This window comes from Equus quagga, chromosome 16 (assembly GCF_021613505.1).
Source record: "Equus quagga isolate Etosha38 chromosome 16, UCLA_HA_Equagga_1.0, whole genome shotgun sequence".
Classification (NCBI taxonomy): Eukaryota; Metazoa; Chordata; class Mammalia; order Perissodactyla; family Equidae; genus Equus; species Equus quagga.
The window spans coordinates 58,903,454-58,926,554 of record NC_060282.1 but is presented as its reverse complement, the minus strand read 5'-3'; the positions used below and the strand labels follow the sequence as shown (position 1 = coordinate 58,926,554).

The 23,101-nt window shown below is 36.2% G+C and overlaps 1 long non-coding RNA gene across 1 annotated transcript in view; it reads right to left on the bottom strand.

Moving 5' to 3' along the window:
* Positions 1–23,101, bottom strand: part of LOC124228161 (uncharacterized) — a 44,863-nt gene that overhangs the window by 12,498 nt on the left and 9,264 nt on the right. The window contains exons 2-3 of the long non-coding RNA XR_006885646.1: positions 21,260–21,377; positions 20,928–21,167 (exon numbers count right to left, since the gene is read on the bottom strand). This is a non-coding gene — a long non-coding RNA (uncharacterized LOC124228161). The remainder of the gene's footprint in view (positions 1–20,927; positions 21,168–21,259; positions 21,378–23,101) is intronic.

The window sequence follows — 23,101 nt, the reverse complement described above, 5'->3', positions numbered from 1 at the left end:
ATGAACCATTTAGCATTAAATGAAATGTGAAACCACGTTTTAAAAACTGAAGGTGGGGAGAAAAAGTAATATTTATAATTTATACACACACACAAAAGGAATATTCCACAGTGGAGTAATGATAGCTTGTTTGCTTTTTGTTGTCACAGTAACTCTAGCAGGATAACATTGATTTATATTGGGGTTCTGAACAAACCATCTCACAGCCGCACAGAGCTTGCATGGGAGGACATTAAGGTTTTCCTTTCACCAGGTACCTTAGCGGAGCCCAAGGCTATGCCGGGAGCCAAATGCTAGGGTAGTGGGTCAAAACACTGTGATAAAAGACCCAGCAAAACATTTTGCCTATCACAGACGACAAACTCGTCTTGTGCAGAGGAGTTACTCTAATCCCAAAGTAGACAAACGGGGTCCGTTGAAGCACCTCCCTTGTCCATGTTTATGAGCCATGTGGTATTTCCAAAGGATGGCTAAGATGACAGTCATTGATAGGATCACAGAGAAAAAAATCTTGCCCAGAAGACTCCCATCTGGGCTTCAGCAGCAGCAGCACCTAGCATTAGAGCACATGGAGAGGGTGGGGGTAGGGAGTCAAGGTTAGAAAAATATGAATTTACCGCCATCAGGCAAGGCTCCTGGCAGTGTGATCTATTGGATCGTGAACTAGGTATCTGATGGACACAACTGATGTAATTTTCTTTTAGGACAAATGAAAGTAGAGACTAACTTAAGGAGGAAGTCCCCTAAGGAAAAGTCCTAAATGACTTTTTTTTTTCTGACTTACACAATTTGGCTCTGTCTTGGCTTCAAGCCCACGTAATGATAAACAGAGTAGGTATTTTATTTCAAGAGGAAAAAAAATGACAGTCTTCCTAGATGTTAGATAAAGGGATGGAGATTCCCTATGATTACTAGGCATGCTGCTAGAGAGGTATGTGACTGCTCATTAAAATGCTGATTTGAAAGAATTCTCATAGACCTTGAGAATAGGGGAGATAAGATGCTGACATATTTCTATCACTTTTCTGCTTGTTGTTTATGCAAGGTTTTCCACTAAAAATTAGTAAAAAGATAGGGAGTAAAATACAGTTTTGACATGTATTCAGTTCCTTTTTCACTTTTAAAGGATTGCATAGTTCTATTTTATTTCATTTTTTTAAATTTTTATTTTCTTTTATCCTATCAATGAGGGCAATAATGTGACTAGGGAGTGCAAACTCTGCCCAGAATTAATCTGGGTGGAAGCTCTTTCTTCCTGAGCATGTGGTTTTCCCGTTTTGAATGTCTCTACCTGTGATATCCATACATGTGTTTAGATGAAATGAGATGAAAATCATGAAAACCACTAGCTGTTAGTGTAACAAGGAGAATCACCAAATTAATAGCCAGCAGAAGAAATCTACTATAGCTAAAACCATCTACTATCAACCAGGTACTTAGAAATCAATGCTTTTTTTGGATGATTTTGAAATTATCAGTCATTACATCCTTCTCTAAAATATGGTATTGCAAGTTTAACAAGTCATAGAGTATTTGCACCTTTCAAAGTTCATTTCTAAATCCTTATAACTAACACTGCAAAGTGACCAGTGTTTGCAATGAACAAAAATATAATTCCTTATTTGTCTTGCCAAGGGAACCCTAAAACTTAGGCCTGAATTTTACTTGTGAAGTTTGAAAGAATGTTTTTCTTAATCAGTCTAATTTAAAAGAGATGTCTTATTATTCGCTCAGTGGCTAATAACCACACTCAGTGGCTAATCAAGAACAGGTCTCTTGGTTTCAAAGTTTGTGTTATATCAGGTGGCCTGTTAACCAGAATAATATACGATTTTGTTCTAATTCAAAGAATATGATACTTTAGATTTATAGAGCACAGAAGAGTGCAAATCACTTTATGAACATTATCCTACTGACAGCTCATCTATGTTTACCTAACAAAATGTGAACAAATCCAGGATATACAGCTTGCGGTGTAGTGCTCCCTCATTTACAAAATAGAGTTGTTCCTGAGAAGCTGAACATAAATCCCAATTTTCCTGGTCACATACAATAAATTGGAGATTGTTTGCAAAAGGAAAAACATATTCAATGGAAAGAGCTGTAAGCAAAGAAAATAGCAAGATGGCACATGATCCCTAGCCAGGCTTTGCCCCAAGGACATCTGCTCTGGCATGGTTTCCAGAGTTGGAGAGGAATTCGTGAATCCAAAGTGCTCAATTTAATATTCCTTTCAAATAAATGTAGATCTCAGATGGTCTCTCTGCCAACTCCCAACACAATACTGGCTGATCTGAGAAGCACCCCACCTAGAAAATAGGAACAATCATGGTAGGTGTTGACATTTAAAACATTCATAAATCCACTCCAAAAAAGTTCCCAGTTATAATTATTCTGAATTATAAAATAACCTCTTTGGTATATATTTGCATTAATAAAGTAGAAAACAAACCTTTTAAAGAGAAAATTTAACCTCGTGAGAGACTCCAAAGGTTTCCTTCAGAGTTGTCATTTTTTAGTAGAAGTTTCCATCCAACCCAATTGAGTTACATTCCCTAACTTTTAAGAAAAAAATCTCCTCTTATTTTAAAGTCTGTTTTAATCACTTACTTTTCATAGTAAATACACAATATTTTTTTACAAATGTATTCTATAACTTTTCATAGTAAGTATACATTTCTAATTAGTAATAATGTTATTTCATAAGGAAAATGTATTTTTTTGCATGTCTTAAACAACTGCTGTACAAATAACCTTATGGAATATCATCTAATTTTAAGCTAGATAATTCTGAATTTCAGAAGTTCTATAGTTGCTAGATAATATAGAAACGTCTGCTGCAACATATTGAAGATTATCAATAAAGTTAGTTTTTCAAGATTAGCATTTGTGAGGTAGTTAAGACTTTATGACAAAAAGATATCTTAAAATAAGAAATAGATATCTACACTCTTTCCTAAAAACTTCTCATTTCCATCTTAATTCAAACAATCCTAGTTTTTTCTCCCACATATAAATACATAATAACATAGGGTACATACAATTTTGAGTCATTTAAACATTTTACTGAGTTCATAGTAATTCACTGAGATTAGATGCCATAATTTACTCAAGCAAGCATTCCGTACTGTTAGAGAGTTTGGTTATTTTCCTGTTTTTGCTGTTGTAGATTTCTCTGCAATGGACATCCTTCTGGGATTTTACTTCGGCACAACAATTCCCATCTGAGAAATCCCAAAAGAGGGATTATAAGGAGAAAGTGAATGATTTTTCTTTCAAATTTTCTTTTGACTTTTGAATTTCACTGCAACCATAATTAGATTGTATTTTGTTTAAGCAATTAAGAAAAAAACGTTTTTTCTTCCCTAGCTGATTGGTTTTAGCCAATATTTAACAATAAAATATTTTAACATTTGCAATGAATATGTACAATGTGTAAATATTTTCTACTTTACAGATTTCACAAAAACTGATTTTTGTACTTTTAGTTTATTTAAAATAAAAGCTATATGTATCAACTTATTAACAATAATAGATTCAGACCCACTTATTAAAAGGGAATGATGCGGAAAACTTAAGCAACCTTCTTACATATGAAAGAAAAAAGGGTTTCTTTAAAATGCTGTTTGGAAGTTTCAACCTAAGATGCCAGAAGCATCATTGTTCAGAATCTTCACCAACAGAAAACAAGGATTCAAGATTTAAATTGAACCTAAGTTCTCGGAAGAATGAAATCAACAGGCTTTTTAGAATCTAGAAGTGATTGGTTTCTTTATTTCTTTAAAAGTGCTATGTCAAAAAAATTAATAATTTCAATGTGCAGTCAAGTCCAAGAAAGTTTATTAATAATTATGTGTTGTTATTTTACAAATATCTTATCAAAACAATGAGTGTCTCATAGATATAATGTCCCTCTAAAAAGTGTACTGTTCTGAAAATACGTATTCAAGAAGGAAGTTCAATTCCCAAGAAATCATCAAATGTTATTTTTGTTAAGTCATAAGATTTCATCTGTTTATTGTAATTATAATGCTTGGTTTGCTAAAGAGAAACTTTATTCAGATTTCCAAAGTATCTTGGGCACAGAAGATCAATGCAGAAAAGGGAATTTGGGGTTTGGCAAATTATTTTTCATTTCAAGCAGAAAAGAAATAACTACAATCCATTTACCCAAATATAGCCATTTTAATTATTACTCCACAAGGGCCAAAATCTCTTTCAAATAAGCCAGTTCCTTAAACCTCAATTCTGCAGCCAACATTAAGAAGAATAGTCAGCCCACTTGAATTTTGCTTCTCGAAACCAAAGTTTTGAATTTTGGCCTCTCATCAAAGAGAATGAAATTGGATGTTCAAACCAAAAATTAGCCCGAAGCATCTGTGCTTTGCCCACTCTGACTTCTATTTGAAATTGAGAAATGATTTGATGGACCCCAGTTATTCTACTTAATCCACACATCATGATGAACAATGGCTCCAGCTGTATTTAATATTGACAACTGCAGAAGTGTATTTGAAAAATTATCCTAATCAGCAAAGGTAAAATTGAGAAAATCTGAAAGGACACGCATCCACATATTTACTAAAAGCTTGCTCACAACCAAAAAAGCAAATAATAAAGAAAGATTACCAAAAGCACAAACCAAAACACTAGCTAGACTAAAAAGCTAAAGAATGAAACAAAAAAATGTATTGGAATGATGTCAACAAACAGTCTGAAAGCAACAGAAGTTGGGAAAGCCAGGAGAACTAATGGGCAGATAATAAAGCAGAATTTTGTTCCCACAAGCTTCAACTTTCTATAAAGCAAGATATTTGAAGATTTCTGTTTTTGTTCCTTCTAATAGTATTGGTCGGATGGAATTGCATAGACAAGCCAAAAATTCTCTCTGGATTTCAGCTTTATCTCTAAAGTAACTGGAAGGAGGACATCTTTATGGATCTTTCTATGCATTGCGTTCTACATTCTACATTCTGTTCTGTGTGTCCATCATAGTAAAAAGGGGAATTTTTATACAGCTTGTAGTACTTGAAAAGAATTTTCACTGAGGCCACAGAAAAGTGGCTGTAACTTCTAATTCCTGATCCTATCTCTTAAGATTGTAGAGCGAAATCCAATTTCATAGAGTCTTAGTTTTTGCCAAAATCACATTTAAAGCACAATGACTCTAAATCAGGCTACTTTTTCATCCTAGCTAAAAGGTGATCATTTTTTTTGTCCAAAGTTGCACTTGCTACAGTCATAATGGAAAATTGTAGAATACCAAAATAGAAACTGAGTGGTATTAACAGATGTGATCTCATCAGGGTTCCATTTGTTAAAGAAAACATTGAATATTAATTAAAAGTTAATTAGAACTAATTGCCAATTAGAAAGAAAAAGTAATTTGAAGCTACTCACAGCCCTTCTATTATTATTACCTTTGAGAATCAACACACCCAAGGGTTGCCAAGCACGTTACCTTTCCTTTCTTCCTCTGGTATCACTATTATACCCCATCCTGTTATAGTTAACTCGCTGCATTAAATTACAGATCATGGTACCCAAACATACAATTGCATCACTCACTGAACACAATCGTGAAGTAAGAGTTAATATTTTGTTGAAAGGGAATTCCGTGTGTTGCAGAAAACAAGGAATTGAAAAAGCAGGAAAGCAAGTGCAGTAATTTTTAAGTGACATAGAGGATGGTTGATTGACAATGTCGTGGCTCTATGTTGACTGCCTGTCCCACATCTATTTCCCCTTCCTCTAGCCACATTCCCAGATTTTCATTTGGGGATCCATACTTCCTATGCTTTTGAGGCCCATGTCCAGGGGGAGGTTATGTCACCCAGAATCCAGAGGTAGAGTACATAATCCAGCCTAAATCGGAGTACGACGTATTCCTCTCATTCCAGTGGCTGAGTCACCTTAAGTATGGCAAGCAGAATGAAACTCAGGGCATTTTTCTAGAGTTTCCATTAACAGGGCTCACTCTTGCCTGCTGGAGTTGAAATTGAAGGGAAATAAGGCATGAGCTGGCAGCCATCTTGCCACCAGGCAGAGCTGAAACTGAAGGCAAGATGGAGAGGAATCCAGGCCTACAGACATCCTCGAGCTTGGAAGCCAGCTGTGCCTGGAACCTGCCAACAAATCCCTTTTTTTTTCACTGAAGCTAGTTTGGGTTGTGTTGCTAGTCACTTAAAACTGAAAATTTTTACTGAAATGACATTTTCAAGATACTTATAAAATAGTTGCAGAAGAGAAGGTAATATACTAATATGTCCCTTAGAGTTTAAGAATATATAACCTTCCAAGACAACCACTGCCTCTATACCTATTGCTTGGTTTTCCTCTGAAGATCCCAGGGTGATGCTCAATACTCTGAATTTCAAAACTCTGAGTTTCTGTTTCTTACCAGTTAGACGGAGGGCCTAATCCAAGAATGTATTTCCTATGATACTGATACACAATAAATTTTCCTTCACTCATGACCTGGGTAGAATTTAAATCATTGGTCATGGTTTTTAAGAAGGAGACTTCATGTATCAGAAACAAGAGATTTTGTTTTGTTTTTCAAGAAAATGCTTTGCATTGCTTTTCTCTGTCTTCTTCACTTGTGCCCTACTTTTGAGATTCTGACTTTGATCTTCCACATAAGGGGTAGCTACTGAGAAGAAGAAATCCACTAATATTTTAATATTCCTCTAAACAAAATGCAGTAGAAGATGGATAACACGGATTTGCTTCTCTTAGTTTTTAACTTGTAGCTTAAAGTCCTTCTCTGTTTCATTATGAGTGTTCATACATCACCTTCGCATATGTTTTTAGGCAGTGAACTATGATTTCACAAAGATTAATCCTCTCATTTACCCAATGCCATTACCGAATGAAGGCCTGGCTTTTGTGTCTCATTGATGTAACTTGAATGATCTGACAATTTTAGCTCCATTTAATGGCAAAAACATGAGAATCAATTAGAAATTATACTAAACATGCTGATACTGACTTGACTTGCATATTTATGAATTGTGACTTAGAAATTTCATATACTAAAAGAGTATAAAAAACTTCTAAAATATATATTTTTCAAGTTACAGACTAGTTTTTTAGCTCTTATTTTGAGACTCCAATATCTAAATACAGTAGAAAAGTGAATGAAAGAAATGAGATTTGGTCTTTTCAAACGTTCTTACCTCAAATGCTGGACTGAGTCCATATATTTAAAAAGCTTGTCGTTTATTAGAAGTATTATTAGTCTGAGCCTTCAGGCAGTTCTAAGGAGGTTATACAATGCAACGAAATTCACGTTCCAAATCTGGAAGTTTCATTCTGACCTAAAAGCTCTGTCAATGAAGTTTAAATGTGGCACAGAAAGGTTGCTCAGATTTTCAATACCTTAATAGTATTTTTGCCTTGGAGGCTGTAAGAAATATTTAATATTTAACTTGTGATTCACAAAGGCAATATGCTTTCTTTTCAAGTGTCTATATCTTTAACTTTTTGAGATGATTCCATAAGAATGTGAATAATCCGATCTCCAGATATAAAACACTTTCCAGTGTGGTGCTCCTTAATTCTGACTAATTTAATTGTCTATTTTACAGGAAAATAATAAGCAATAAAAATATTAACCAATCAGAATTCTAAAGGCACTCCCCTGGAGTTTATAAAGAGAGAATTTCATCTTAGGACTTTTCTCTAGGTCTTAGAAGCTTCTGGTTAATAAAAGATACCTGAAACTTATCATCACGTAAAAGTTGTTAAAATACACACACACACACACACACACACACACACTCTTACACACACAGATTGAGAAACAGGATTTAAATTATTTGAGTCCTAAATATTCCATCCTACATGATATTGCTTCTTTGTGTATTTTAAAGAAACATTTGGAAACCCTCCAGGTCTGAGATACAGCTGAAATTTAGGGTATATCTGTATTTTCAGAAGAAAATTTATTCCGTCAAATATGTCTGTTTAACATAAAACTAAAAAATACATTTAAATCGAATTTTTAAATTAACTCGATGCAGGGACATCTGTCAAATTTGCTTCTAATATTTCTAATTTCTTATCGTTACCATTTATGCAGTTTGACTTCTTGGGTGACTTTAGTCAGCTTTGGATTTTCCATGCCAAAGAATGGGAACAGTGACACAGAGCATGTAAAAATGGCAGATAACACAAGCATCATTTATATTTATGTCTGGAACGCATTTTCTGCTGCCCTTTTTTTCCCCCTGAACATTTACCTTCCTAATTATGTTTTACTCAGTCTAATCTTTAAATTAATTTGAATTCCCTGAGCTCACAACTGACAGTGAGAAGAATGGAGGAGAAAATTTCCTGAAGGGGAGGAGAAATTAGATTAAATAATAATGGGCATTCGTGTTCCTGTACCACTTCGGAGTTTGCAATGTGATTCTGTTTACTATTTTAACTGAGTTGATCCCCACCATTTTGAGGTGGATAGAGAAGTGTGTGTGTTATGTAAAAATGGCGTCTGCCACGAGATAGCTCCTTTAAAGGAAAACGGTTGTGTTCTGTAAAAGCTGGAATTTAGGGCGGCTGAGGGTGAACAAACTAAACTCTCAAGTGCCTCAAGCAGTGACTGGCGCATCATTCGCGCACAGTTGGTATTTGATGAAAAGATGAAAGCTTCATTTCCTGCTGAAGGGTCAGCCCTGTCCCATCCTGCTCTATCTATCCCAGGTGATCCCATCTCTACTGGCCAGGGTTGAGCGACCGAGAGGAGCAGCATCTCAGGAACAGAGCTGCTGACTGGCCACAGTCTTCTCTGAGTCTAGCCAGCAGCTCATGAAAGGTCGAAGGGGACATTTGGCCCAAACAGGGATGAAAATGAATGTTTTAAAGCAATTTTATGATTAAATCCGTTAAAGATGAAGCAAACAGTCCTTATCACAATCAAATTACTATCATCTTTATAAATACATTGGTAGTCAAGCTCTGAAAATACATACTTGTATTTCAATTCTCCACCCCTCCCTCAGTGTTGGTATAAACCGGGCTTTACAATAGCAAAGACATCTTCTGCTTTTGGTGGAAGTGGATTAATCATATTATAGCTAGCTGGTACCTGTTTCTCATGTAAAAGCAATGACGTACTAACAAAAAGGAGAAATATAGGTATATGGAGGAAGAATTATGATTAGCTTTGTTTGAAATAGAAGTGTATAATTTTTTATGTGCAGTAAAATTTTCTCGTAAATCTAAAACCTAGAGGATATAATGTTTGGCTTATCCTGTGTTTCCAAATGTAAAGTGCATACACCTAAGGATACAAATAAAGATGATTACATTATTCATAAATTCTTGAAAAAGCAGAAAATGATTTATTTTGCTGCTCTCATTTATAGCTTCATTACATCAAAAATTAAATGAGAGAAATATCAACTGAGCTATAAAAATTCTGTTATCAAAACAAAAGCTTTCTTAGACTCAATTTTCTCTTCTGACTCAAGCAAAATTTCCATCCTTTTGAGGAAATAGAATAGGTAATTATAAAAATATGTACTATAGTTTCCATGTTGCTGTTGAAATTGTATAGTTTATTTATGGATTTCCACTCAAGAGGACAAATTTGGCATTTTATAGCACAACTTATATATTGATTCTTCCATTCTGTTCTGATAGGACACACGTATTACTCAGATACATAGGTAGATATGACAAAAAAATCATCTTCTTTTGAAGATACTACACAAAACGTATCAGCTGAAGGAATAGCTGATGGACCTGTAACTGACTGTTCTAGTTAGAAAGGCACTCTTTTTATATCTTATTAATTTATTTCTTTTTTCATATTTACAGAAAGGATTCTTTCTTTATGCCTTAATTAGACACAGTGCAAAGAAAACATTCTAAAGTACATTCAGCAGAAGCCATTGACTCATAAAATATAAGTGGGGCCCACCAAAATAAACATCACATCTGATTCAAATAATTTACTGAAGATATTAGGACGACTAAAAATATTCTCTTGTGTCTTTGATTTTAAGCACCAGGTTAAAGTCACCATAGTTTATAATTTGACCACACTGGAGAAGTCACTCTACAATTAATGCTGCTTACTTATTATAATGAGTCATTGTTTACCATCTCAGGCTATTAGTTTAGCTTAGGGTCTTGAGCCTAAAAGCACTATTTTTCGCAAAACACTTAAGGCAATCACAAGTCCATCGAAGCCTTCTGTATAACCTATTTTACTGACAAACAATTACATTTTTAGATTGAAGAGGTGAAATGATTAAGAATATTTGACTTAGTTGCCATGACAGCATGCATTTTTCATCAGGCACAGTGTAATTACTACAATTTCAATGATGTAAAATCAAGAAAGATGATAACAAACAGCAGAACCGTGGAGATATTGCCATTGCAACCAGGTTGCCATAGCAACAGTGATAATAATCCCGGTGATAGATGTTTTCTCTTGCTCTTTCCATTTTGTACGGTTATAACATTCAGAGCCAGTTTTTACCACAGCTTTTTATAGTTTATTAGACTGTCAAAATAGTTTATGAGATGTTGTTGCAAAGGAAATGACTGAGTTCCGCAGCCTAATAAAAATGCCAAATACTCTGTTTACATACTGCTCCAGCACTTAACAAACATTAAAAAATTGTATGAAAAATGATTTGATATTGTATCTGTATTAATCAATTTGCAAGGCATAAGCTTTGTCACTGAAGGTCAAATGAATAGCTCCCAAACACTACTTTTGGAGGGCCTTTCTGAAGTTTATCTTTTGACGTAACACTGGCAGCCCCCTTCACCTGAATAGCAGTATAAACTACCCATAGGAAATACTTTGCACAACTAAAAGATAAATAGTTATAGAAAATTAAAACCACATTTGCCTCTCAAATCGTTTTGGGGAGAAATATTTAAAGTTTATGGCCAGAAGTATTCTAAATTAACTTTTTAAAGACAACAATTTTTGAAGGTATGACCCAAGATAGGGTATGTTGATGGAACAGGCTCAGAAATAAACTCTGTGAGTGTGAATCATTTGACAAGAAAGCACGTAGTAATCCACAACATCAACAAACTACATAGCGTACATACGCACCGTGTAATGAAGATAATTCACCGGTGTAAGATATCTGTGCCAACCATTACATACAGTCTTACATCTTGTGCAAGCTGCTCTTTCACTTTCAATGGAAACACATTACAGAGAATGTACTTCAATACAGACCTACCATGGGTTTTGCCTGTAAGAAAATTTACCCTAAGATGCTTGCATTCACGTGAACCTGGAGGCTTTATAATTTATTGCAGTCATGTCGAGTATTCATGAATAGACTGCAGAAAATTGAGTCAGACATTAAAGCTTTGGGCCCTGCTTATATGCAGCAAACAGAAAGCCCTGAATGGTTTCAAAGATACGTGCAATTGTGAGTTCACAAAAAGAATAAAGGCTATCGGGAGAATTTTCAATGATAAGTCCTCCCTCTATATCCATCCATTTGTCCTCCACCAATGTTTTTCACCTCAGTGGAGTCTTTTGTATCAAGTCAGATTAGAGTTTAGATTAACTGCACTAAGAAATTTGGGCCATGGCTTAGACACACAGACACCTGTTATCTTAGCGTTGGAAGTCAAAGTAAAACGGTCTAGAATTTTCAGTGTTTCTTACTCCCATTTATTGATGATCTACTCTTTGACACTTGTATGCTTTTATTATTATTTTTTAAATGGCTATGATCAGCTGAGGTCATATGGATTTTGAAACTAGAGTTTTGGGTCACTAAACCCTCTCAGCTTCAGTCTCCTTGTGTGAACAGGTAAGCATTTCTCACGTGTCATTGAGGGAAATTTGCGCCTGTGCCATACTAAATATTAGTTGAATCTGATAATGCTGTCCCCTGGACCAGGCAGCACCTCTGTCCTTTCCCCACAGCTTCTCAGCTCACCCAAAGGTACTGGGAAATTCACCCTTTTGATCTGACTGCTAGGGTGAGGGGTGCGAAGAAACAAAGAAGACAGGATTTTCATTTTCTCTTCCATCTGGAGCAGCTCCAGAATGTAAAAGAGGATTGTGGGTCAGACATCCTATAATGTTTTGCTCATATTATACTAACTCTTTCAGAAATTATTTACTGAATTATGATTTTTAGCAACTGAAATGGTAAGTTAAAATAGTTAACAAGACTTTAAAAGTGCCTATTACTTTGCTCATTAAATATAACCCCAACATTCCTCCTGAAAACAAATCAGCTGGCATAATTTATGGTCAGTGGCATAATATTTCCATTTCAAACACCATCCATTTATTAAATGAAGCCATCATTGGAACAGGCTGCTCTCTCTAGCAAATACTTACCAGTAAGTTTATTACCAGGAATGGTCACTTTCTCAGACAGGTATATCATCTGCTTGGACAAAAATGACATCCCTCAATTTAGCCTAAGAAAACAAAATTCTAAGTGCTCTAGAGGTCCTTTTTTTCTTACTCTCTCAATAGCTCCTCTGTTCCATACCCTTCTGATAGTGACAAATTCCGTATTTTTCACTACATGACAGTTATAATATTTATCTCATCTATTAATGACAAACACGCACAGCAAACTCCTTCCAAAAAGAAGTCCAGGAACTTAAAATACATACACAGATACTCAGAGACATTAAAACAATAATGAAGGGAAGAACAAAGGCTTAGGAAGAGAAAGAAAGCTATAAGATTGAGAGCATGCTTAAATCCTCAAAAGCAAATTTTCGCCATTCCTCAAAGTCAAGTTAGCTTGTATTCCTTCCTTAAGAGTATGTTCTTTATCTGCAATCTTAAGAGAATGTTCTGTCCCAGGAAGTAATACGTGTTGCTTAACTTGAATTGCTTTGATATATGGTTGTGCCATCATATGTAATTCACAAAACCATCCTGCTGAGATGTTCATTATTTAGTATTTAAAGAGAAAAAACTTTAATCACACAGCATTTTCGTTAGTTTAAAAAAATGATCTTAACGGAGCAGTGAGTATCTGGTTTTAATACCTCAAAAAGTGTCATGTACAAAGTGGCAGAGTATTTTGTGGTGTTATTTCCAAAACTATTTTCTACTAAGAGTTTAAGGTTTACAATTGACTTCTTTTTTGACTGATTATATTAAAATGTCCTTAAAATCTTCTGAAATTCTTTTAAACCTGATTCTATTCCATTTTTTTTTCTTAATAGTTCCCAACTGTGAGATTTCCATTTCCACTCTCCTGAGTATTTTATTCTATAAAGGCACAGGAACCTTCGGCACCTGCCAAAATTATGCAGCCCATGGCATGACACTTGAGGCACTTGATAATTCAAGCCCAACACCCTTGTCCCAACACATATATACAAATCCCACACAATAATCTGGAGAATTCAGAAGGGGGCTTGAATTTGTGAATATGTTTCTTGTCTGGAAAATTTCCTTAAATTTCAATTTCTACTGCCTTGGTCCTAGTACCAACTATACCACTAACTTAGTGTGAACCATTGAAACTCAAAACACTTAAATATTCTCATTTAAGAGAAGATGGAGATGATGAATATCTGGTCTATCTTACGTATCTTACAAGATTTCCCAAAGTTTGAAAGAAGTGAGAGATGAGAAAGTACAATAGAAGTTAAAAATATAATTATATAAATACAAAGCTAAACAGTCATAACAATAATCATCACCATTTATTATTATCTGTCAGCTGATATCTCTTTGTCTAATTTTACAGATAACAGACCTGCTATAGAGTTCATAACGCTAGGTCCTAGAGGACCTATGAAATCCTATGAAACTTGGTAATAAAAACACTCAGCAGAAATGCAACTGAAGTGACCTTCAGCTGTGCAAGAATTATTACAGTGTTACTGTAAGAAATGAATGAAATCTGAAAGAAAATGCTAACAGAGACATTGTGCTAAAGAATGTGAAGACAAGCAGCATTTTGCTGGTAGTCAAGGAAAAATGCTAAGAATGGGTAATGGGGTAATTTGAGATGCTTCCAATGAGAGTCAAACTCAGTATTATTCCATAGAATAATTCATCCTATCCCAGAAAGGGCAGATCACTTTAAAGGAAATTTGTAAATCAATCAAGTGATGACCTTTTTCATACTTTCCTACCCCAAATATTTAAGTATCTTCTGATGAACCATCATTATAATCTCACAGAGATAGCCTTGCTTTGGAACACACTTGAATGTCCAACGTTTGTTAACATTCTAAATTTGTATCAGCATCGTGGTTTGTCTCCTGTCCTCCTGCTGTGTCCATCCTTTTTTGCCTTGTGGAACATCCATACTTAGTACACCATACACCAACTTGGAAAGATTCTGTACTTTTGCAAGTCTATAATTATTGCCCTGAGATATCAGGTTTTCTTAAAACCTGTTTGCTGAAGACAATTATCAGTTGACTTATTCTAAAAGACAAGATGGAATGAGCAGAGTTCCATTAACTCATTTTACAGTAATTCTTAACCACAAAGTCCTTCCGAAACTTTCAAGCGGTATCAGAGCTTGCAATGCATGGTCTTTCTGGTCATTATGCTCTTATTGCAAGTAAAACTGATGTAAATACCTCTTTGCTTGCTCTGATTTTAGCTTCTCTCCCTTTTCTTTTGCATATTCCCAATGCAGAGAAAAGCTAAACAAGTGTTTAATTTCCCCATGTAAAATCATTTGAAGCTTATTTTTCATAGATTAGATTTTTCTGTAAAAGCTTAGAATTCTTACAATGAGATTGCTCTGTAAATGGAATGTGTTGTTCATCACATCATGGACATCTCTGAGAGCGTCACAAATAAAACTTGTTAAATTAGAGAAACCTTGGCTTGAAAGGCACATAGATCTTTTGTGTTGATAAGTGAATTTCCAAGTTTTATGGAATTATCTTAAAAACAATTTCAACTAATTCAGAGGAAAAATAGAAGTGGCTATATGGAAATCTTTCTTTTTCCTTTCAATATCCTCTGACTTAGCATGTACTTAAAATAAAAACCATGACCTTTGCTAATATTAAAAATGTTTTTACAACATTCTGCAATTTGTAATTCTGAGGAAATATGAAAAATTAAAATTCAAGATGTAACAATGACTGCTGAAGTTACAGATCACTTCTATACATCTGGGATTTTACAGTGGATATTTCTGTCTTGTACATTTTATCTTGTTAGATTTCCACCAACTGTTATTCCTTTTGCTCTTATGTAGCTTTATCCTGGATCACAGTTTGGTGGAGATGTAGTCTTATAAGACAGAGAGTGTTTCAAGATGCCAGAGTACATCTTCTGTTTTCTAGATGAATATTTTAAGGAATTTTGGGAACACCAGATCAGATTACTTCTTCTGAGTTATACAAACAACTTTGATTTCCAGGCAGCTCCATAAAACCTTACATACTTTACTTCATAGCTCCTGTTTTCCTTGACACTTCATCTTTGGTTGTTATTGGTTCTGTGTTATTTTTCTAGCCAGAAAATGCAAAGGAAATTGCAATGATTCATGCCATGTGAAAATATAACTATAATACTGAGTATTCATTTCTTCTCATTCTCTGAACTGTAAACCAAGGGGCCTTGATTAGATCATTCTATTAATTGAATGCCAATCTCGTGTTTGAAGACAAGTCATTTAGCAATTAAAACAAAGAAAAAAATTAAAGACATAAAATTCAACTTCAAATGTTTTCTTTGGCTCAGTAAGCATATTTGCCATTTTATTGGGTTCATTTCCAAGAAGTGGAATGAGACAATCTGAAGTTTTGCTAGAAGGGAGTGCTAAAATGAGCAACCGCATTGTCCTGAAAAATGCCCATAGTCTTCTGGTGCGCATTGCTGAAACTCTGAGCTTTTCTCCTCTGAGGTCTGACACGTTTCTAATCTCAACTACGTAGAAGTTCCTTCATGTCAGGGAAGAATTAATGCACTTCCCCCAAGAAATCGAACTTACTATAACATGATAACAGCTCCTGGTGAAAACACAAGGGAATCTTAGATAACCACCTGTGTTTTAGGTATTCCTTTGTCAAAAGATAAAAGTGAAACAGGATCAAACTTCGACACATCAAACGATCACCTTGAATCCTTCTGTAAAAGACGTAATGAACACCTGTCACTTTTACATTAGACCATTTAGAGATGATCACTATATTCTTTAAAATATATCGAGCCAAAACTAGTGATATTTTATTAATCTTGCTGATAAATCAGATTGTGATTAATTACCCTTGATTCTTTCTTCTCCCTCAATTTAGCATATAATCGTCAGTTGATAATTGTGTCAAACAATTCCCTTAATACTTTATGAATTGTTTCCTTCCCTCCAACGCAATGCCACTGCCAGGGCCTGGTCTATGTCTCTTCCAGTCTTCCTGTCACCACCCTCACTCACTGTTCTTCTCCAACCCATCCTCAACACCACGATCACTCATAATTTTCTAAATGACAAATCTAATCTTTATCCATTGCTTAGACAGCCTAAATCCAGACTCCATAACTGGATTTGGGATCGGTAAGATTTAGGAATAACACCAAGGTATGTTTCATGCTGAGATTAAGATTCAAAAACCAGGCCTTGTTTTGGGTCTTCAAAGTGGGCTCCCCAAACCAGGAGCATCAGCACCACCAGGAAGCTTCTTAAAAATGCAAATTTCAGGGCCAGCCCCGTAGCCTAGTGGTTAAGTCTGGGTTTCTCTACTTTGGCAGCCCAGGTTCCTGGGTCTGGATCCCAGGCACAGACCTATGCTACTCATCAACCATGCTATGGTGGTGACCCACATATAAAGTAGAGGAATATTGGCACCGTTAGCTCAGAGCTAATCTTCCTCAAGCAAAAAAAAAAAAAAAAAGAGGAATATTGGCAACAGATGTTAACTTAGGGCAATCTTCCTTAGAAAAAAAAAAAAGAAATGCAAATTGCAGGCCCACCTCAGACCTATAGCATTGGAAACTCTGGAGATGAGGCCCTAACAATCTATGCTTTAACAATCCCTCTGAGTGATTCTAGTGCCCACTGAAGTTTGACAACCACCGTCTTACAGAAAGGAATGAGTCTAATCCTGCAAGTTGGGATTAAGGGGCCTAACTTGGAGAGAGACATTCTGCCACTTCTGGGAAGGAGGGTTTTTATCCTGTGAGCGCTTAAAGCTGTGGTTGCCATCGTGCTGCACATTATAACCACCTGGGATACTTAAAACTATTGATGCTCACCTTGCCACAGGCCAGTTACATCAGAACCTATGAGTGTGGGGCTCTGGCAGTAGGGGGTGGGGGGGGGGGTTTAATATAGCCCAGAGGATTCTAATGTGCAGCCAGGACTGAGAACTGCTGATTTAGAGGGATCCTAACATCCCCTTAGGATCCTCCACTCACAGCTAAATAAATATCATTGTGCCTCTATTTCTCGATTGTAACTGTACTGCTGCTTAAAATCAAGGGCAGTTTCTGAGCCAGCCCTGCTAGCCCGTGCTCAACTTCAAGGCCACCACACTGCTAAATACCAAGAGTACCTTCCATAGGGTCCAATGCAGCAGTCATAGACGGCACTCTTCAGAAGTGCTGTGAAGGCTTGTACATGCTCCTATACCTCATCCTGTCCTGTGCTCCAGGCTGCTTCAGACAGGTCCTCGTGCATCATGCCCAATGAGATAAGCAACTCTATAGTCAGGCTTTACTTTTTTTTTTTTTTTTTTGCAGGGAAAGAGTCTCCTTGAGCTAACATCTGTTGCCAATCTTCCTCTTTTTGTTTTCTCCCTAAAGCCCCAGTGCATGGTTGTATATCCCAGTCATAAGTCCTTCTAGTTCTTTTATGTGAGCCACCACCACAGCATGGCAACTGCCACACCATGGCAAATGACAGACAGGTGGTGTGGTTCCACGACTGGGAAACAAACCCAGGCCGCCAAGCAGTGAGAGTGCTGAACTTTAACCGCTAGGCCATCAGGGCTGGCTTAGTCAAGCTTTACATTTTAACTCAGGCTGCCAAATATAAAGTAAGGCCTTCTTCTGTGTCCCACGACATGACCCTCCTCTTCTAAAGTGGGATTTTACTGCTTCAAATCTGAAGTCATAATCATTCCAAACTAATCTTCATAGTTTGAAATTGCTTTTAGTATTAAAACAAACAAAAAACAATATCTTCAGTCTTATTTTATCAATCTCTTCTAATGTGATAAATTCTAATTTACCAGAAAAGGAAGTAACTGTCAACTGGATAACTGATCCTTCATTTTAAACAACCGTCATTGATACATCATGTAATTTTCTATGTTTAACCATGAAATGATCTAATTGACACAATAAAAATTGGAGATTTTACATCATGAGGTGATGGGCTTGGATGTTACAAATCAAACTGTGGTCCCCAGCCCAGCAGATTGGTACAACTTGGAAGTATGTTAGAAAGGCAGAATCTCATAGCCAACCCAGGACTACAGATGCAGAATTTACATGAGAATTTGTATTTTTAACAAGATCCCCAGGTAATCTTGTTGCATATTAAAGTCTAAGAAGCACCTTGGTCTTGAAAATGCTGAAGAAATTGCTTCAGATTCAGGTTAGAGAACCAATTTTACTTGGTTGCTATAAATCCCCAAAATATTTGACTTGCTAATTAAAATTACAAATAAATTAGACTTTTCTCCCTCATTTAATGCAAAATAAGCTTGAAATTAATATACACGAAGGAAAACTGTGGTTTCAGGAAGTTAAAACTTAGACAATTGTTCCCTGCCACAGAAAACACCCCCTCTAGTTACACAGGAATATTTCTTATTGCAAGATGCAAGAAGCAGCTCTGGGCCAGGACAGGTCAAGACAGAAAACTGCTGCTACCAGTGTTGGACCAGAGGTCAGAGTGTTAGAGCACATCAGAATTTGGATTTCCTTAATTCAGCCATTCCACAAACATTACGGAGCATCCACCATATGCCAGGATGGGGTTAAATGCCAGGAATACTTGTTTCAGTTTGTTCACTGTCTAGATTTTACATACAGGCATAGGGACAATGACAGTGCAGCTTCATCAGTGCTGTAATAAAGGCATGCATGACTATTATGGCGCTCAGAAGAGGAAGCCCTAAGTTGACTTGAGAAGAGAAATCATAGCCAGGAGTAATTTCTTAGAAAGGATGGCAGCCAGGTGTCAACTCAGGTACCTGGAGGTGAATGTGGCTGAATTCCAAAAGGACAAAATCATTTGTTTATGGTTCATCTGAAGTTTTTTCAGAAAAATGAGTCTTATAGGGGAAATCAATAGTCAGGATTACAACTGAATGGTGTTTAAGGGAAAGCCTTTGGAGAACAAGTGGTGGTTGAAGGAGAAACAGAAAGAGTTGAGATTTAGGCCATAGATGGGGAAATGAAACCATGAAAAGAATAAGAGTGCTTCCTTCTTTATCATTGGAGAAGGTCGGTGATTAGAATATAGGTGAGGAGGCAATTAAACTGAGAGGCTTTGCACCTGAAAGCTCCTATTTTCTCAGTGAAGAAGAATGCAAGTTTTTCCAGAAAGGAGTAAGATGGGTTGAGAAAGGTAAACGAGAAGAGTATTGCAGATCAGAATTGCTTTTTTTTTGATAACGTGGCACGGAATTGACAAGGGGCCCTTAAAAAGGACGTGGTGAGGGTCCATATGTGGTTGAAAATCATGACTTTGTAGCAGCAACAATCCTCCAGGTGGGGTAACTTTGTATAACTATGTTCAGCAATACAGATGTTTGAACTAATCGAAGGTTTCAGGGTTGTGATGTGAGTGTGATAGAAAGACAAAGGCGGAAAGATCTTGAAGATGATGTCAAGAGTAACTGAAGTGATGTATTATGTGCTTCTTAAACTTTCATGTGTATAAGAGTCACCTGGAGAAATTGTTAAAATGCAGATGCTGATTCAGTAAGTCTAGAGTGGTGACTTCAAGTCCTCATTTCTAATGAGCTCCTAGATGATATTTATTCTGGAGTTCCACAGACCTCACTTTGAATAACAAGGTCCTAAGCTGTATAAGGGAAGAATTAAAAGCCAAAGTGGAGATGGCCCGGAAAAAAAGAGAAGGGATAAACATACTGAAAGTCAAAAAGCAATCATACCACTTTATAACCATTAGGATGGCTATTACTAAAAAAATATATATTGGTGAGGATATGGAAAAATTGGAACACTTGTACACTGCTGGTGGGTTTTAAAATGGTGCCACTGCTGTGGAAAATATGGCAGTTCCTCAGGAAACTATACCTAGAATTACCATATGATCCAGCAATTCTACCTCTAGTTATACACCAAAAAAAATTGAAAGCAAGAACTCAAACAAATATTTGTACAGCCATGTTCATAGCAGCATTATTCACAATAATCAAAAAGTAGAAATAACCCAAATGTCCATTGATGGATGAATGAATAGCGAAAATGTTGTGTATACATACAATGCAATGTTATTCATCTTTAAAAAGGAAGAAAATTTTTACACACATGACAACATGGACAGCCTTTAGGACATTAAGTTAAGTGAAATAAGCCAGATATGAAAGGACAAATATTATATGATTCCACTTATATGAGGTACCTAGAGTACTCGAACTCATAGAGATAGAAAGTTGAATGGTAGTTACCAGGGGCTGGGGTAAAAGGGGAATGGGGAGTTATTGTTTAATAGGTGCGGAGTTTCAGTCTGAGATGATGAACAGTTTTTTAAAAATACTAACGCCTAGCTTCCACTGCAGACATTCTGGCTTAATCGCTTTGGGATGCAATCTGGGCATCAGGATATTTAAAGTCCCCCAGGTGATTCTAATGTGCAATAAAATTTGGGAAGCCCCAGATTAGACAAATTTCAAGAGAATAGTAAAAGGGATTTAAAAGTTAAGCATTCCAACCCTCAGAGAATATTTTTGAGTTCACTTTTTCAGGGAAAAAGTGCCTTTAGATGCTACAGCAGCCTTTGGATGCTTACTTTTGTCTCTGGAGACTAGTATTCAGAACTGTCTTAACAAAAAGGTGGTTTGTTGGTTCAGTTCTACTCTGTCACAGGTTTTGATTGGCCTCATACAAAATCTTCATACCCCAGGCTGTGTCTGATGGAGAGACGCCAAGGGCTTGAACTAAGTCAGCACAAAGGTGCCAAGTGGAGTCCACTTCCATCAGGTTCACACGGTGCCTTGCTCCCCTTGTGACTGTAGTTTCTCTCTTATTTCTGTGAATTTATATACCCAGAAAGAAAAACAAAAGGAACTGAAATCAGAGGAAAATCAGTGGAGATAATCAACATCATTATCATATTCTTACCATCCGATTTTTGTTTGCTGAAGGAAGTTGAAATATCTGGGAAGATTGGCTATCACATGGCAAAGTAATCACTGAGTAAATGTGGTACCTCCAGTACGTGATTCCAAGATTCTCTTGTCTGAAAAGAAAACCTTGTAATAAACAGCAAAGTATATGAAAAGTCTGCAAAGTATACAAAAAAGTCCCCAAGGTGAGGTAATAATCATGAAGAAACTAAGATGATAGAATATATCAATCAGATTTTCTTTCAAAATGCTTTGTTACCCTTTTCTAAAGAGGCCAAAGGGTCTTAAACATCTACTCTTATAATTTAATTAGAATGATCTTAAGGCATTCTTCAAGGATACGTATATAGCATATAAAAGTTCTTCTGCGTTTATCCATAATGCCAGTGACATCAGTGTGATCCTACATAGACATAAGATTTTAGTACTGACACTCAGTTTAAAACACTTGCCATTTTTTGCCTGTGGTGCTGAGAATTACTCCAAGTTACTTAAATTCTATTCTGAAACGTGGAAATATTTCCCAGTTTCCTTGTAATCCTAAGAGACACTATTTGTAATTCAGATTCACCTTTGGTGGTAACAGCAGGTAGCAAAAACAAACCATGGTGGAACAGGAATAACATGACCCAAAATACTTTATTCTGACCTAAACACGCTCAATAGAAACTACCATCATTAGATCCAAAAGCATCTCTCAAACCCTGAAAGAAGGTATTAATATTCTCATTGATCTTAAGACAACAGAATAAATGTAGGCGAGGAATAAGCAGTTCAAAGGCATTTCACTATTTGCATTATATTATATCTGGAATGTTGTTAGCAATACTACCTGATAGGATAAAATAAAGCTTATCACATGGAGAAGTCTTTTCTCTGTTTAGAATTCATCCTTTTTTTATCTGCCCTTGATCTACAAAGCCATTCAAAGAAACTTTCCAGTGTGCTTCGCTACATTCTTCCAGTTATGTCACTCCCTTAAAGTAACTTTGGCACTTTCGAAGGCTCATTAAATCTTTCTGGGCTCTCGGGTATCGCTAAAGAAAGTGCTAAAATTTGCTAAATGGTATCCTCAGGACCTTAAAAAAAGTTCTTGTTCCTTACAAAACACTAACTTGCTCTCCAAAAGAAATTTACTTCCTACCAGGATATAGCTAAGACCCCTTGTTTACTGTCCCGAGAAGGATTCAAGGGGGTTAAATCAACTACTTGTTTTAGACACTCCGTGATCTAAAAAATCTCTATTTTTGACTATCAGAGTTTAAAAAACCAAAGCACCAACCTGGCTGTCCTCTCCTCACTAGTCATTCTGCCCACTGGGAGGATCGTCTGTTTAAATGGTGTGAGCAGATTGGTCTGCCTTGAGCTCCAAATTAACTGTCCTGGAAATTCATCAGCTGTTTCTTTAGGCCCAAAGAAGTTTTATAAACATTGCTCTAAGTTGAAGTGAAACTAGAGCTATCTTCAAACTCTTAAATGATATAATCTAAATAAACTAAACTAACATCGCTAAAGGAATTTCCATTACAGAAATGGAAGAAGAGATGAAAAGCTGCATTAAAAGCTATGTGATCTTGCTTCAGTGTTCTCCCAGTGTTTGTATTTGTTAATTTACCTTCTCTACCATCTTGCACGATATTTAACCAAATACAGAATCAAGCTCATGTGCCTAAGATTTCCCGAAAAACACAGTTTCATGGAAGGAGCAGTTAAAGAAGAAAGAGAAGAGAGCCGGACATAAAAATTAAATCTGGTGTTCAGGCACAGATCAAAATTAAAATCACGAGGATGAAATAGAGAAATTCCCCAGAACAGCCCCCAACCCTCTGCCCTATTC